General features: G+C 40.8%; 1 long non-coding RNA gene across 1 annotated transcript; it reads left to right on the top strand.

Annotated features, from left to right (window-relative positions):
* Positions 1-11,985: 11,985 nt before the first annotated feature.
* Positions 11,986-13,046, top strand: LOC134508777 (uncharacterized). The gene is made up of 3 exons (XR_010069142.1): positions 11,986-12,039; positions 12,328-12,398; positions 12,991-13,046. It is a non-coding gene; the product is annotated as an uncharacterized LOC134508777 (long non-coding RNA).
* The last annotated feature ends 999 nt before the right edge of the window (positions 13,047-14,045 follow it).

Genomic DNA, 14,045 nt, shown 5'->3' with positions numbered 1-14,045 from the left:
GCTACATCACTGGCTGAGAGGGAATTCTTACAATCATCTTTTTTGCACTTTTGTGCTCTTATTTGTAACACATTCATGGCAATTACTTATTCACACATAAATAAATAAATATAAATTAATATTATATAAATTAATAAATTACATATAAATGCATATAAATTAATTACATAGAAATGCTTGCCACCACTTTAGGTTTCTATCCTTATCTAGCTATATGTTTTTTTGTCTACATATATCACTAAAATCTTCAAATCCTTTTATGACAAGAAGCTTGATAGGAAAAAAAAATTTAAAGAGTAAGATAGTTGGCCTATGTCCTGTGTCCAAATTTCTTCCATAAAGAAAAAAAAGATGTGTCATTGCCCTAGGAGACTCCCTTCTGATGGGAACAGAAGGCCCAATATGCAGACCGGACCCACTTCTTAGGGAAGTCTGCTGCCTCTCTGACGTGTGGGTTAAAGATGTAAAGAGAGAACTTCCCACCCTGGTACAGTCCTCAGATTATTATCCATTATTGATTTTTCAGGTAGGCAGTGACGAAGTTGCAACTAGAAGTCTGAGGGCAACCAAGACAGACATCAGGGCCTTGGGATGACTGGTTAAAGGATCAGGAGCACACATAGTATTCTTCTCTGTCCTTCTAGTTGCAGGGAATGATAAGGGAAGAAACAGGAAGATCCAACAGATCAATACCTGGCTCTGAGCCTGGTGTCACTGGCAGAATTTTGGTTTTTCTGATCATGGGTCAGGCTGCGTGACACCAGGCCTGCTCGTGACAGAGACGGTACACCTGTCTCAAAGGGGGAAAAGGATGTTTTCATGAGTGTTAACAGGGTTCATTGAAAGTGCTTTAAACTAGATTTGAAGGGAGGAAGGATAAAACCAGCCTCGCTAGAGATAAGCCTGGGGGTGGTATGCCCACGTTTAAGGGACAATGGGCTAGCAAGGTTCTCCGTTTTGCCATCTCAGTGGAGGTGGGGGATGGAGATCCATGCAGCAGCAAAGACTCAGGGCTTGTTGATGTGTTAGAAACCATGGAAGCACCTGAGAACAGTCATGTAGGAATTAGGGTTTCTCCCTCCAAAAACGTAGTGGGACCAATAGCCCAAATGAAGTGCATATACATCAATGCATGCAACACGGGCAACAAACATGAGGAGCTGGAAGTCATTGTGCAGCAAGAAAATTATGATATAGTTGCCTTCACGGAAACATGGTGGGATGACTCGCAAAACTGGAATGCTGCAATGCATGGCTATAAACTCTTCAGAAGGGATAGACAAGGAGGGAGAGGAGTGGGGTAGCCCTTTATGTTAGGGAGTGTTTTGATTGTCTAAACCTTAATGATGGCAACAATAGGGTTATGTTTATGAGTAAAAATAAGGGGGGAGACCAGTAAGGCAGATATGGTGGGAGACTGTAATAGACCACACAACCAGGATGAAGAGGCAGATGAAATATTCTGTAAACAGCAGGGAGAAGTTTCACAATTGCTAGCCCTTGTTCTCATGGGGGACTTCAACTTCCCAGATGTCTGCTTGAAATATAATACAGAAGAGAGGAAACAGTCTAGGAGGTTCCTGGAGAGTGGAAGATAACTTCCTGACACAGCTGGTGAGTGAGCCAACTAGGGAAGGCACTTTGCTGGACCTCTGTTTGCAAACAGAGAAGGACTTGTGGTTGATGTGATGGCTGGAGGCTGTGTTGGGCATAGTGATCACAAAATGACAAGATTTTTTAATTCTCGGAGAAGTAAGGAGGGGAGTCAGCAGAACTGCTTCTTTGGACTTCTGGAGGGCAGACTTTGGCCTGTTCCCTTTGGAGGCAGTCCTGAATGGCAAAGGGGTCCAGGAAAGCTGGATATTTTTCAAGAGGGAAATCTTAAAGGTGGAGGGGCAGGCTGTATCCACGTACCAAAAGATGAGCTGACAAGGAAGAAGACCAACCTGGCTGAACAGAGAGCTTTGGCTGTAACTCAGGGGAAAAAGGAGAGTTTCTGAGCTTTGGAAGAAGGGGCAGTCAACTCAAGAGGACTACAAGAATGTCATGAGGTTATGCAGGGAGAAAATTAGAAGGGCCAAAGCCCTACTATAAGTTCATCTGTCTGATGCTGTAAAAAGAAAAAAAAAGAAAAGTTTCTATAAATACATTAGCAACAAAAGGAGGGCTAAGGAGAATCTCTGTCTTCTATTGGATGCAGGGGGAAACATAGTGACAGAGGATGAGGAAAAGGCTGAGGTACTTAATGCCTTTTTTGCCTGTCTTTAATAGTAAGACCAGTTGTTCTCAGGGTACCCAGACGCCTGAGCTGGAAGACAGGGACAGGGAGCAGAATGAAGCCCCCATAATCCGAAGAGAAATGGTTAGCAACCTGCTACACGACTTAAACACACACAAGTCTATGGAGCCTGATGGGATCCACCCAAGGGTACTGAGGGAGGGCAAAGTGCTCACCAAGTCACTTTCCATCATTTTTGAGCTGTCCTGGCTAACCGGGGAGGTCCCAGTTGACTGGAGATTAGCAAATGTGATGCCCATCTACAAGAAGGGCTGGAAGGAGGATCGGTGGAGCTACAAGCCTGTCAGTCTGACATCGGTGCCAGGGAAGGTTATGGAACAAATCATCTTGAGAGACAATACATGGCATCTACAAAACAAGCAGGCAACCAGGACCAGTCAGCATGGCTTTATGAAAGGTAGGTCCTGCTTGACTAACCTGATCTCCTTCTATGACAAGATGACCCGCTAAGTGGGTGAGGGAAAGGCTGTGGATGTTGTCTAACTAGACTTTACTAAAGCCTTTGACACAGTTTCCCACAGTGTTCTCCTGGAGAAACTGGCTGCTCATGGCTTGGATGGGTATATGCTTCACTGGGTAAAAAACTGGCTGTTTGGCCAGGCCTAAAGAGCAGTGGTGAATGGAGTTAAATCCAGTTGGTGTCCGGTCACAAGTGGTGTCCCCCAGGGCACGGTGCTGGGGCCGGTTCTCTTTAATATCTTTGTCAATGATCTGGATGAAGGGATCGAATGCAGTAAGTTCACAGATGACACTAAGCTGGGCGGGCGTGTTGATCTGCTTGAGGGTAGGTTGGGTCTGCAGAGGGATCTGGACAGGCTGGACCAATGGGCTGAGACCAATGGTAGGAGGTTCAACAAGGCCAAGTGCCGGGTCCTGCACTTGGGTCACAACAACCCCATGCAGCGCTACAGGATTGGGGCAGAGTGGCTCGAAAGCAGCCCGGCAGAAAAGGACCTGGGGGTGTTGGTTGATAGCCAGCTGAATACGAGCCAGCAGTGTGCCCAGGTGGCCAAGAAGGCCAACAGCATCCTAGCCTGTATCAGGAATAGTGTGGTGAGCCGGACTAGGGAAGTGATCATCCCCCTGTACTCGGCACTGGTGAGGCCCCACCTCGAGTACTGCGTTCAGTTTTGGGCCCCTCGCTACAAGAGGGACACTGAGGTGTTGGAGCGTGTCCAGAGAAGGGCTACAAAGCTGGTGAGGGGTCAAACCTTATGAAGAACGACTGAGGGAGCTGGGGTTGTTTAGCCTGGAGAAGAGGAGGCTGAGGGGAGACCTTATCACCCTCTACAACTACCTGAAAGGAGGTTGTAGAGAGATGGGGGCTGACCTCTTCTCCCTGGTGACAAGTGATAGGACAAGAGGAAACGGGTTCAAGTTATGTCAGGGGAGGTTTAGATTGGATATTAGGAAACATTTTTTCACTGAAAGGGTTATTAAACATTGGAATAGGCTGCCCAGGGAGGTGGTGGATTCACCACCCCTGGAGGTGTTTAAAAAAAGGGTAGATGGGGCACTTAGGGACATGGTTTAGAAGTGGCTTTTGTCAGGGTAGGCTAAAGGTTGGACTCGATGATCTTAAAGGTCCCTTCCAACCTCAGCAATTCTATGATTCTATGATTCTATAAAGGCAGCAATTAGATATCTGAAGACCCTGATGCCAAGAGACCTTGGCATCTCAGGTATGAAAATTTACTGTTTATAAATTTAATTTTTTGCAACTTTGAGGTGCGAAAGTTGTGGATAGGGAGAAGGCCACGAGCCATTGGTATATCTGCACTCCGCTCACATCTTAGCCTGCCTCATTTTATACCCGAAGAACTTCTACAGACAGTTATATGTGCATGCCAGGCTGCAGAATCAGGCTTACCAAGGTCACCGTAGTGTCAGTCTCCATCAATACCAAAGCTGCGTTGCATCATTTAACAGATACGTCTGTCCAACTTGGGTTATGGTGTCTGCTTCTTCTGTTAAATCTGTTCATTTTATGCATTAAGAGTCCATAATTTTGGCTTGAAAGATTCTTCTCAAGTTTTAAAGAAAGAGGAAGGATGAGAAGATTTTCAGTGCTGTAAATCTGCATTCTGTGATCTTTTGCACATCCTTTACTTGAAGTGCCGTATAATCCCCCTCATTAAGTGCTATACAGTACCGGAATTCATTCATCTGACTGCTAATTCCTGACAAATATGTGACTGCACATTTTCACATGCATCGTATATCCTTACCTTCCTTTCCAGATAACTTTGGATCTAAGGTTGTAGCGGTGTGCTCTCACCTTTTCCCCATTTTCCCCCTTTTCCCCACCCCCCGGCTCCTGCTCAAGCCATGGCCATTAGCGGCAGTTCTTACTAGTTGCACTTGAACTTTGGGGGATGGCTGGCAACACAGCCAAAACTCTGTCTGGAGTGCGGACCTAGATATTTTGTTCCTTTGTGAATATAAGTCAATTATCTTACTCTATAAATAGAGGACAGCCCAAGAGCCCATTTGAGCTCTCCTGCATGGCAGCGGGCTGCACGCCAGGATCTCCCCTTGAGTGGTGACGCTTACTTAAGGTTCTACTCCTCAAGGCTCGGTAAGTGACTAACAGCATGCTAAACTTTGAAATCTAGCTAAGTGATATAAAGGATTGATTGCACATATATAATCCTTTAGACATAAACCGTCGACCAAGTCTGAGACTAGGATTGGATCCAGCCGCACCTAGACTCCTCTCTGAGAAGGAGTTCAGAAAGCAAGGGGGTCCTTTCTGAACCTCATGACTCAACAGGAGGGTCTCCCTGACAGCTTGTCTGACCCTGGCCTCTATGCAGTAAATAATCAAGTGTACCCTGACATCGAATCTCATAAAACACTGTCGCATTCACTACTAACTTTCTTGAATCATTGTTTTATGTTAAGAAATATTCCACTACTAGTCTCTTACGAGTGAAGTTAATCAGTCCGCCTGTGACAAAGATGTTGGTGAACTCTGACAAATCTTGGGTATTCATAATGTGTTTAAAAGTAATTTTCTGGGGCATTTGCTTTCAAAAGCATTTAGGCACTTATCTGCTTCTTGAGTTGACTTCCAAGGCAGAAATGCATTTAGAATTGAAGATTAGTAATTTATTCATTAAGTTGTAAGTTAAGATAGTCAGTGCAGCTGGTACCTTTCCCAGCTTGTGCTTTTGTTCCCTCCCAAATGTCCTCTTTGACTGATAGTTTACTGTTAAGGTATGGCAATTGTATTTCTTTGCTTTTAAGCAGTGCCTCAGTTAGAATCTGCTCATGTTTCCATTAGATTTGTTTTTTTCATAAACAATTTTTAGTTCTGCTGTTTGCAGCACTGCAGGGTCCTTTGTTATTTGCTTACAAGCTGATGGAGTCTGTGTTTTAAAAAACCGTTAATCAGGAAACTCAAAATGTCTTTCCTAATTTGCTGTTATTATGCCAAGCATTGTTTGTGTTAACTCTGTGTAAGCAAGTTTTTGATAATAAATCCAATGGAAAAAGTGAGAAGCAAGAGACTGGAAGTTTGGTACCAAATGCTACACTGAAGCTTATTGCTTTTACTTCAAAAGTACTTGCTGTACCTGTATGTAAAACCTTGACATTGTTAATTGGTTTTCCTAGCATGTAATAATATTTCAAATTATTCCAGGGATATGATATTCAGAAATTTGATAAAGGCTGTCAAATGCTTGCTTCAAACCCAAATGTCTGTGGTGTGAGATTTTTGCTGTTCAGTGCTCTCTGTTATTAATATTGCTAGGGTGAAGATGCTCAAGGTCAAAAATCTAGCCTGCCATTCACCTCAACTACTTCCCTTATTCTGCTTTAAAGACTTTTCCTGGCACTATACTTAGGCAAAATGAGTGGTTTTCCTGTTCTTATTGTCAAAAGCTCTCAGCGCTTTCCTAATCTTGATCTTGAGCTTCACCTTCAACTTTCCAAGATTTTAACTTCCTATTTTTATTTTTACTTCCCTGTGACTTGAGACAATACACTTGTTTGTTCTGGATGTTTAAATTCTTTTATAGAAGGATCACAGGGTTTTAGGGTGCTGGGTTTTTTTCACGTTGGGCATTTTGTATTACTTTAAAACTCTGTTTGTTGCTTTCTTGTTTAAGGTCTTTCCAGATCTCCCTGTTGTGGTAGATAGCGCGTCTTGCCCATTAAAAACTTACTAAGCAAGATTTTACAGCTTTACAGCCAAAACTTTATGTAACCTCTTTAACACCCTACGAATACGATTCATTGGTCTCTGATACAAAGTTGTGCCCCCAGGAGATGTTCCATTCAGAGAACAAAGAGAAGAGAAAGCTAAAGTTGAGAAAAAATTAAAAGAAGTTTCCCCCATTGATACAATGGAGGAAAAATTCGATATGCTTGAGCTTATGGAGAATGAGATTAAAGATGAACATATTTTAGCTGGAGTCACCAGCCTACAAACAGGAGTCAAGCTTATAAAGTTGCTCAGTGGGAGGAAGCTGCCTGCCTGCTTGTCTGAAAACTCTCACCCAGTTTTATTTCATGGAAGGGGAAGGAGTAACACAGCACACTGAGTTATAATTCACAGAAAAAAACAGGTCTTGGCACCTTTATCAGGGTGCGCTAGCCACATTGTTTGCTTCTCCATCCAGACGAAGTTGTACTTGTGTTTTCTGTCACCACTGCCTGCTTCCAGTTTACCCAACCAGAAAAGTCCCCACTTTAACATCTGTTTCTGATTGCACTGGATCTGCCCTGCCTTCTTTTGAGAGTGTCCTGAAACCCAGGGCACTCCTCAAATCCAGTAAAGGTTTTGTTCCATATTTTAATAACACTATATTTTTAGGATACAGAATTGTAATTGATAATTCTGAATACTGATGCAGCTTGATATTCAAGTTTGACTCGGGGATCCTGACAAAACCTTTCTGCCATGGGTTGTTTATTTCAGGGATTGTCCAGGGCAGACCTTGAGATGCAGTGTCTGCCTGCCACTTGATGACTTGGGGTTGACAAGCGAGCCAAACACAGAGTTTCAGTGACAGCAAGTAGGTCCACCCCGGATTCCGCTCTGAAAGAGTTGTTCAGGGCCACTCTCTGAGGTGCTCTAGGAAGAGCCCATTAGAACAAAGCAGCATGTTTTGAAGGTTGTTTGGGCCTATTGTGGTTATAATGATATTAGAGTAGAGCTATACCAAGTGAGCTGATGGTTTGTTTTATTTTTAAAGGAAAAATTAAGTATTTTTCACTTATAACAAAATGGTAGAAACACCTCCAGCCTACACAGCTTTAAGGCAGCTTGCATTCCTTCTGAAGCTCTTCACACATTAAACTGTGATCTGTACCACATTTGGCATCTTAACCATAGAGCAAGCCATAAAATCATACCAGAAAAACACTTTGAAAAAACTATCAATAATTAAGTCTTACATGAAAAGATAAAGTTTTATTGTTTTCTCATTTTTTTCTTCTTTGTGTAAAGTCAGCTATGACCCAAAAATGCCAGTATGTGGATTAGTAAATAGCTTCTTGAATAACCATTGATATACTGTAATCTTCTGGTATGAGGTAAAAGATTCTACAATTCAAAGACGGGAGAGAATTTTTATTTCACATTTAGATGTATTCCAGTACTAAATTATTCAGGGATTTTAAATCTCAGCATTAATAATTTCTGGTTTGTTTTGGGCTTTTTCTTCTTTGTGATGTTTCCTCAAAAGTGGGGGAATTTGTTGCTTTTTAAATCTCTTTCTTTGCTTTCCCAAGTAATTTTTTTGTCCCCTTCTCACAAGGAAATTGAGCAGTCTGATATAATAAGGACAGATCACAAAGCGCAGGTACTGAAAGGTTTAAGAGTAAAGTGAAAGAGCAAAGTATAAAGGTTTGATCCAAAGATCCATTATTACACAAACTCTCTGTGATTTCAATAGTCTTGTTTTTCTGTTGGAAACTGTAAGTATGGGAGGGAATTAAGATTTGGGTTTTGCACCAAGAAAAATCGTTTAAGAAAAACAGGGAACTGATGTAATTACATTCAAGTGGTTTAAATGACTAAACATTAAAAAACTGTAAATAGTGTAGGAAACAGAGTAGAAAGCAACTATCATTAGGGAAATGCCATTGCTATTAAACTAGACCAAGTCTAGGGAAGGATTTAGTGTTGGGGCTTAGTCAGCATGAGTTATGCTCACAGACCAATGGTAGTAAGTACCTCAGAAATTTCTTTGAGGCTTTTGCCAGTGAAAAATAAAAATCTTTTGTTGCAACTTGAATGATGTCCTCCATGGCTGAGAAAAATATATTAAGTGTGCTTGGTCAACATTTGCAAAAATGCGCTTATGAATAGTTGCAACTGTTCAAAAACTAAAACAGATACGAAAAATAATAGGCTTTATTGTTTTGAGATAACAGGATAAAATAAAAATCCAGCATTTCTTGGAAGTTTTGGAATGGGGTCAGAATGTATAATGAAAGAACTGTGAAATCTGGACCCAGTTTTACTACAGCTGATCATGACTCAAAACAGCCAGAAATTTCAGGAAAAAATTATAATTTTCCAATCACTTGTCATATTAGAGATTTTTATCTTTGCATTCTCTTCCAATTGCAGCCATTCTACAAATACATACAGCCAGTTTGCACTGCTTTACAGTACAAACTGTACAAGAATATGCCTGGAATTAAATCTAAACAGCTCTTAGAAAAAATAATTGTGTTAAATCCTGCTCCAAGATGCATGATTCGAATATTCATCAGCATCTACAGCTCTTTCTAAATCTCTCTTACAGAGATTTTGGCACAACGAGGACTCATTAGATTTGACATTTGCATTTTCAAATCCTTTTAGTTTGCAGTTAATGAATAATAGACAAAGATGAAAGATGCCCAGTGCAAATAGTTTCTCTCAGCATTTCCAAGAGAATTACTTAGACATAGCATTATTATCATACTGTGATCACAAAAATGGGATTAATGGTCAGATATGAAGTATATGAGTCATGAAGCTTTCTTCTGATGCTTGCTTCACTGGCTGTTTTCCGTTGGTGTTACATATGAAAAGAAATAGAAGGTAAGGGATCTCTATCTAAGGATCTACTGAAAAAAAAGGACCAGTAAGAGAGGCCTTGGTCTCTGAGATTAAATTACTACAGTTTTGCTATGTGCTCTCTTTCTCAGCTGAATTTAGGAACACATAATCACGTCAGTCCAGACTTCACGGCAGTTGCACTGTGGAAATGAGCCCATTTTGTCCCCACTTCATCTCACTTTTTAAGACTGCTAAGCAATAAATTTCTCACTTCGTTCACTTTTAGGTCACCTTACGCTGCCGTGTGTTCCTGTGGCAGGTTTTCTTTTGGAAAGCAAAGAACATGACATTGGTGACAAATTTCTATGCATCTGCTTGCAGATAGTTTGGAGTTTCTTTTTATCCTCTCTATCTTGTTATCCGTAACATCATAGAGAACATTCTCAGAGCAAAGTACAACTGCTACCTGACATCTTAAAGACTGGTGGTCTATTCATCTAAACTGGTGGTTTATTCATCTAAATATTTTTAGAGTAGAAAGGATGTTCTTTTGAGTTCTTAGAGTCAGTGCTCCAAGGGAGTGGGTCTGCATACACTTTCCAGCACAGTCACCATCTGAGGCTGAATGCCTGATTTTGACTCTGCTAATACTGATCTATGTTAACCTAGTTCCAGGGACTTCAGAGAAACTTCTGTGGGATGATAACTGCCCTCATTAAGCAGGGTCATACGTGATCAGTACCAGCTTAATATGGAAAGGAAAAAAAATCCTGTGAGCTCATTTTAAGATATCTCATAAAGTTTGACTGTACTTTTCCTTCTACTGCTCTAATCTATTTTAATTTCTGTGAAAAAGAAAACTGATCTTTCAGTCTATCAGTACACATAGGTACCATATTAATTTCACAAATCTTTTTTATCAGTGCAACCTTTCAAACATCAATAAAGCACACAGCACATTTCTGCTAAACACAAGCAGTCTATATCTTCCCAGTGCAAGCACAGAATTAATTCCATGGGAACAGATAGAGTGACACCACTTCAAAATGAGGGTAACTTAGCTCAAAACCAGGACCATCAAACAAAAAGACGGGAAGTCAGCAAACAAAATTAGCATTGTGCAGCAGTACTTCGGACTGAGAGGGTCAGCAAATTTAGAAAGATCACATACCAATTAGGTGAGGCACATCAACAGTTTCGGGAGCGATGGCACAGTTTATTGGAATCCTATGACTCAGCAAGGTTATTTGGATTGGCATAAGATTGGATTTTTTTTAAGAATTTGTATATTTTTGCATGCCTTGTGCAACTGCCATGTGTGTTACCAGGGCTGTTGCTCTGAAACAGATAGGGGCATTACTCTCTGTTTTGTTGATGTGTACATCTTTTTTCCTGGTTTTATGTAAAGTAATAAAATCCCTTGAATGGTAGAAAAGGCAAATGTTTGCAGTTGATCTGCTGCTGGAAACGTGCCTGTTGCTAATTTCATTTTTTGTTTTCAGCACACTATTAAAGTAACTCAGTGGCCAATATCAGCTCAGAGGGAGCTTTTGTTCTCTTTGTTGTGAATGCTTTTGAAGTTGTTTAACAGAACACAGAGTAAGAGTCGCTGGAGTTCAAGAAGGCATGAGGAAACTTTTCCTGACATTCCCAAGAACATTCTAGAAACCCAGGACCCCAAGGGAACAGGCAGGTATGGGGCCTTGACCCCTCCTCAGCAAATGCAAAGCCTATGCAGAGCCCTCTGTGCCTTTTTTCAGTGCTCTCCTCTTGCTGCAGCCAGATGGATGGGATAAAGCCTCAAGGTTGCTTCACTCATTTCGTGAGCATTTTAGCCAACTGGTCTTACTGTTTCAACATGTTATTCCATAACAGAACCTATTTACCTTCACTGAAGAGTAGCTGATATGCTCGCCAACATCCCTGAATTTTCCCCAGCTTCAAACCTTGTAGCAACATGAGTAGCTCCTAAAAGATGGCTTTGTTATTTTTAGAGCTGCTTGATGGTGATGACCTTGTATAAAGACACCGAGTCCAGAAGATAATCTGGGCAATCGGTGTTTCCAATGTATTCTCACTTAGTAAATGCAGACTCACAAATGGGAGTCATCTTTGCTCTGAATCACGTCTGGAGCTTTGAATTTTTATTTTTTTTTTCCAAGCTATGGCATGCATGTATTTTCAGAGGCCATCACGTTTATGCTATGCAAAGAATTCATTGAGAATGTGACCTCTTGGAGAAGTGTGGTCTGGCATCCTTTTTCAACATGTTGTTTCTGGAGTGCCCTTACACCCCATTACATTTTGTCACTGTGCAAAGATGCGTGTTTGGAATTCCCAGGTACAATTTCCAGGATTAATTACTGGAGACTGTAAGGAGACTTGGCAAAGCAAAGAACCTTCTGATTCTTGCACGTAAAATACAACCCTGCGGCAACAGGACTTTACACACTTATGGAGGTTAAATGACGTACAAACAGGTGACGCACTTCTAACAAACTATCTGCCATTTTTCATCAAGTGCTTCATCTCCTTTGTTGAAAAATAAGAGCCTATTTCAGGAGCTCACAAAATGTTGTTGCACAGAAAGCTTATGTTATCTGAGACCTCTGGGTCAATTATTAACATGGCGTCATGTCAGGTGCTCCTTGTCCCCTTTTTCTCTCACTCACTTCTGATAATTAGCTGAAACTCAGCGTTCAAGAATACTGCCTTTGTTAAATGCCTGCAGGATGAGGTAAGACTATAGGATTAATTCCAACATTTTACAGATCCACACATAGTCTAGCAGGGAGCAGCCTTGAGAGGCAAAAAAGTGTATTACTCATTTTGTCTCTCCTTTCCACTCAAACCCAAATATATGAAATTTAGATGAGCTTTTACTGTGGCACTTAGTAGGCCTGATTGGGTATTCATGCTCATGACATGCTCTCTCTCTATAGATTTTAACAGAATCACTACTTATTCACTTCAGTGCAAATGGAGCCTGAATTAAAGTTAATATTTCAATGTCACTCTTTTATAGACTTTTTGATTATCCCCCGCTCCAGCAAAAAACTGGAAGAGAGGATGACAAATGTTCTTCCTGACTTTGGGGTGAGATTTTTCCCTACTTTCTGTGTAGAGTGAGCTTGGCAGTGAATCTTGGGGTACTCAGTAACTGCTACAGCAATACCAAGGAAGACTGCCTAGCTGGTATCACTTCTTGCTGAAAAAACTTGAGACAAAGAATACAGAGGAATAATAGAACAGGAACAAGTGAATGCAAAATTCTCCTTTGTGCTATAGTTTGTGCAGTCAGTTATGTCAGGAAAGTGTGGATGTACAACACTGCTGTGCCAAAATGTTAGCACTTCATGACCACAGCAACTTGCTATTAATGTGTGCATCTGGTACAGTGCCATTGACAATCTGCTCAAGGGTTTTCGTGGAATCAGAATAGGGCTCTCAAGTGTTGTGAGCATACAATCAAGGTGAGTAAGACAAATTTAGAAGGCAACAAACCACCACTGGAAGGTCTTCCAGATTATAAGCAACCTACATCTTCCAATAAGTAGTAGTTTCTGGTTTTGGTGATGTTTGCAATGGCTTGACCTGGACTGAAACTATATAATTCATAGTCTTATAAATGTTACTGGTAACTACCACTCCAAATTAAGGTTAATGATGTATTCTCCTCATGTTTTAGGAAAGAGCTTCAAGACCTTTGAAAGAAAAAAGATTTTATGAATCCCTGCATGTCCTTCCTGTGTCTCTGTATGTATATAGTTTATAGGTATACTGTACTATGATTGCTTTTATTATTTCTTCACCATTTTTTCCTGAGAAATTAATGCTCATGAGCCTCTTGAATCAACATTTAAAATTAGCTTTAATTACCTGTGATCAGTTCCCTGCTACTGGTAGCTTGCTATAATGATACTTCTGTTTGCGATTGAAACCAAGTTATTAGGACCCTTTCATTGCAGGTTAAATGTTTGTTACTGTTTTCAAGTGGAGAACTAGGTTATATGTCTATCTTCTCCTTTTCCCTTTGATTCTTTAAAGACTTAAGTGTTTACAACCCACTTCATCCTCCCCAGAGCAATGATGCCTCCTATGACACAGCAGGCCACATTTCACATACTAAGCAAGCAAGCAGATGTAGTTTTTCCATTCACAGGACCACTGTTTCCCAGTGCATCTTGGGAAGAGAAGCATAACACTACTCATTGAGTTTCGGGTTTTCTAACAGCACTCTGAGTTCGATTCCACAATTACCTTAAACTGTATAAAGTAATCGGATAGAAATTCCTTGTCTGCCTGTAGGTGATTTAGTTGTAGTGTGTTTTGAGCAAATTGGCAAAAAACATCTGAACATGTCAATGGCTTCTTTTTGCTTTTGGGTTAAACCCAAACTTCAATTCAAATTTAGACTTGAGTATGATTCTTAGGCAGGACATACAGCTTAGAGCAACATCAGTTATCCTACTTATTTTTTTCTGCAAGCAGAGAGGGGTAAATTTACCCTTACTCACATTTTTGCATCCCCAAAATGAGTAAAATGTTTAGTGGGCTTTGTCAGTAAGATATTCTGAACAGCAGAAGAGAAAAGATACTATAGGAAAAGCCTTTTCCCTCTCCTTTCATGGTATTGATTTTAGCATAAAAGAGTCCCCCAAAGCTGTTAAAGAAACAGCAGTATTAATAATAAATATTAGACTGTCCAGCGGGAATTAATTTGATGCAATCCGTTGTATTCAT

Source organism: Chroicocephalus ridibundus, chromosome Z, assembly GCF_963924245.1.
Source record: "Chroicocephalus ridibundus chromosome Z, bChrRid1.1, whole genome shotgun sequence".
In the NCBI taxonomy this organism is placed as follows: domain Eukaryota; kingdom Metazoa; phylum Chordata; class Aves; order Charadriiformes; family Laridae; genus Chroicocephalus; species Chroicocephalus ridibundus.
The sequence above is the reverse complement of the archived record's forward strand: the minus strand, read 5'-3'. Positions and strand labels throughout refer to the sequence as shown.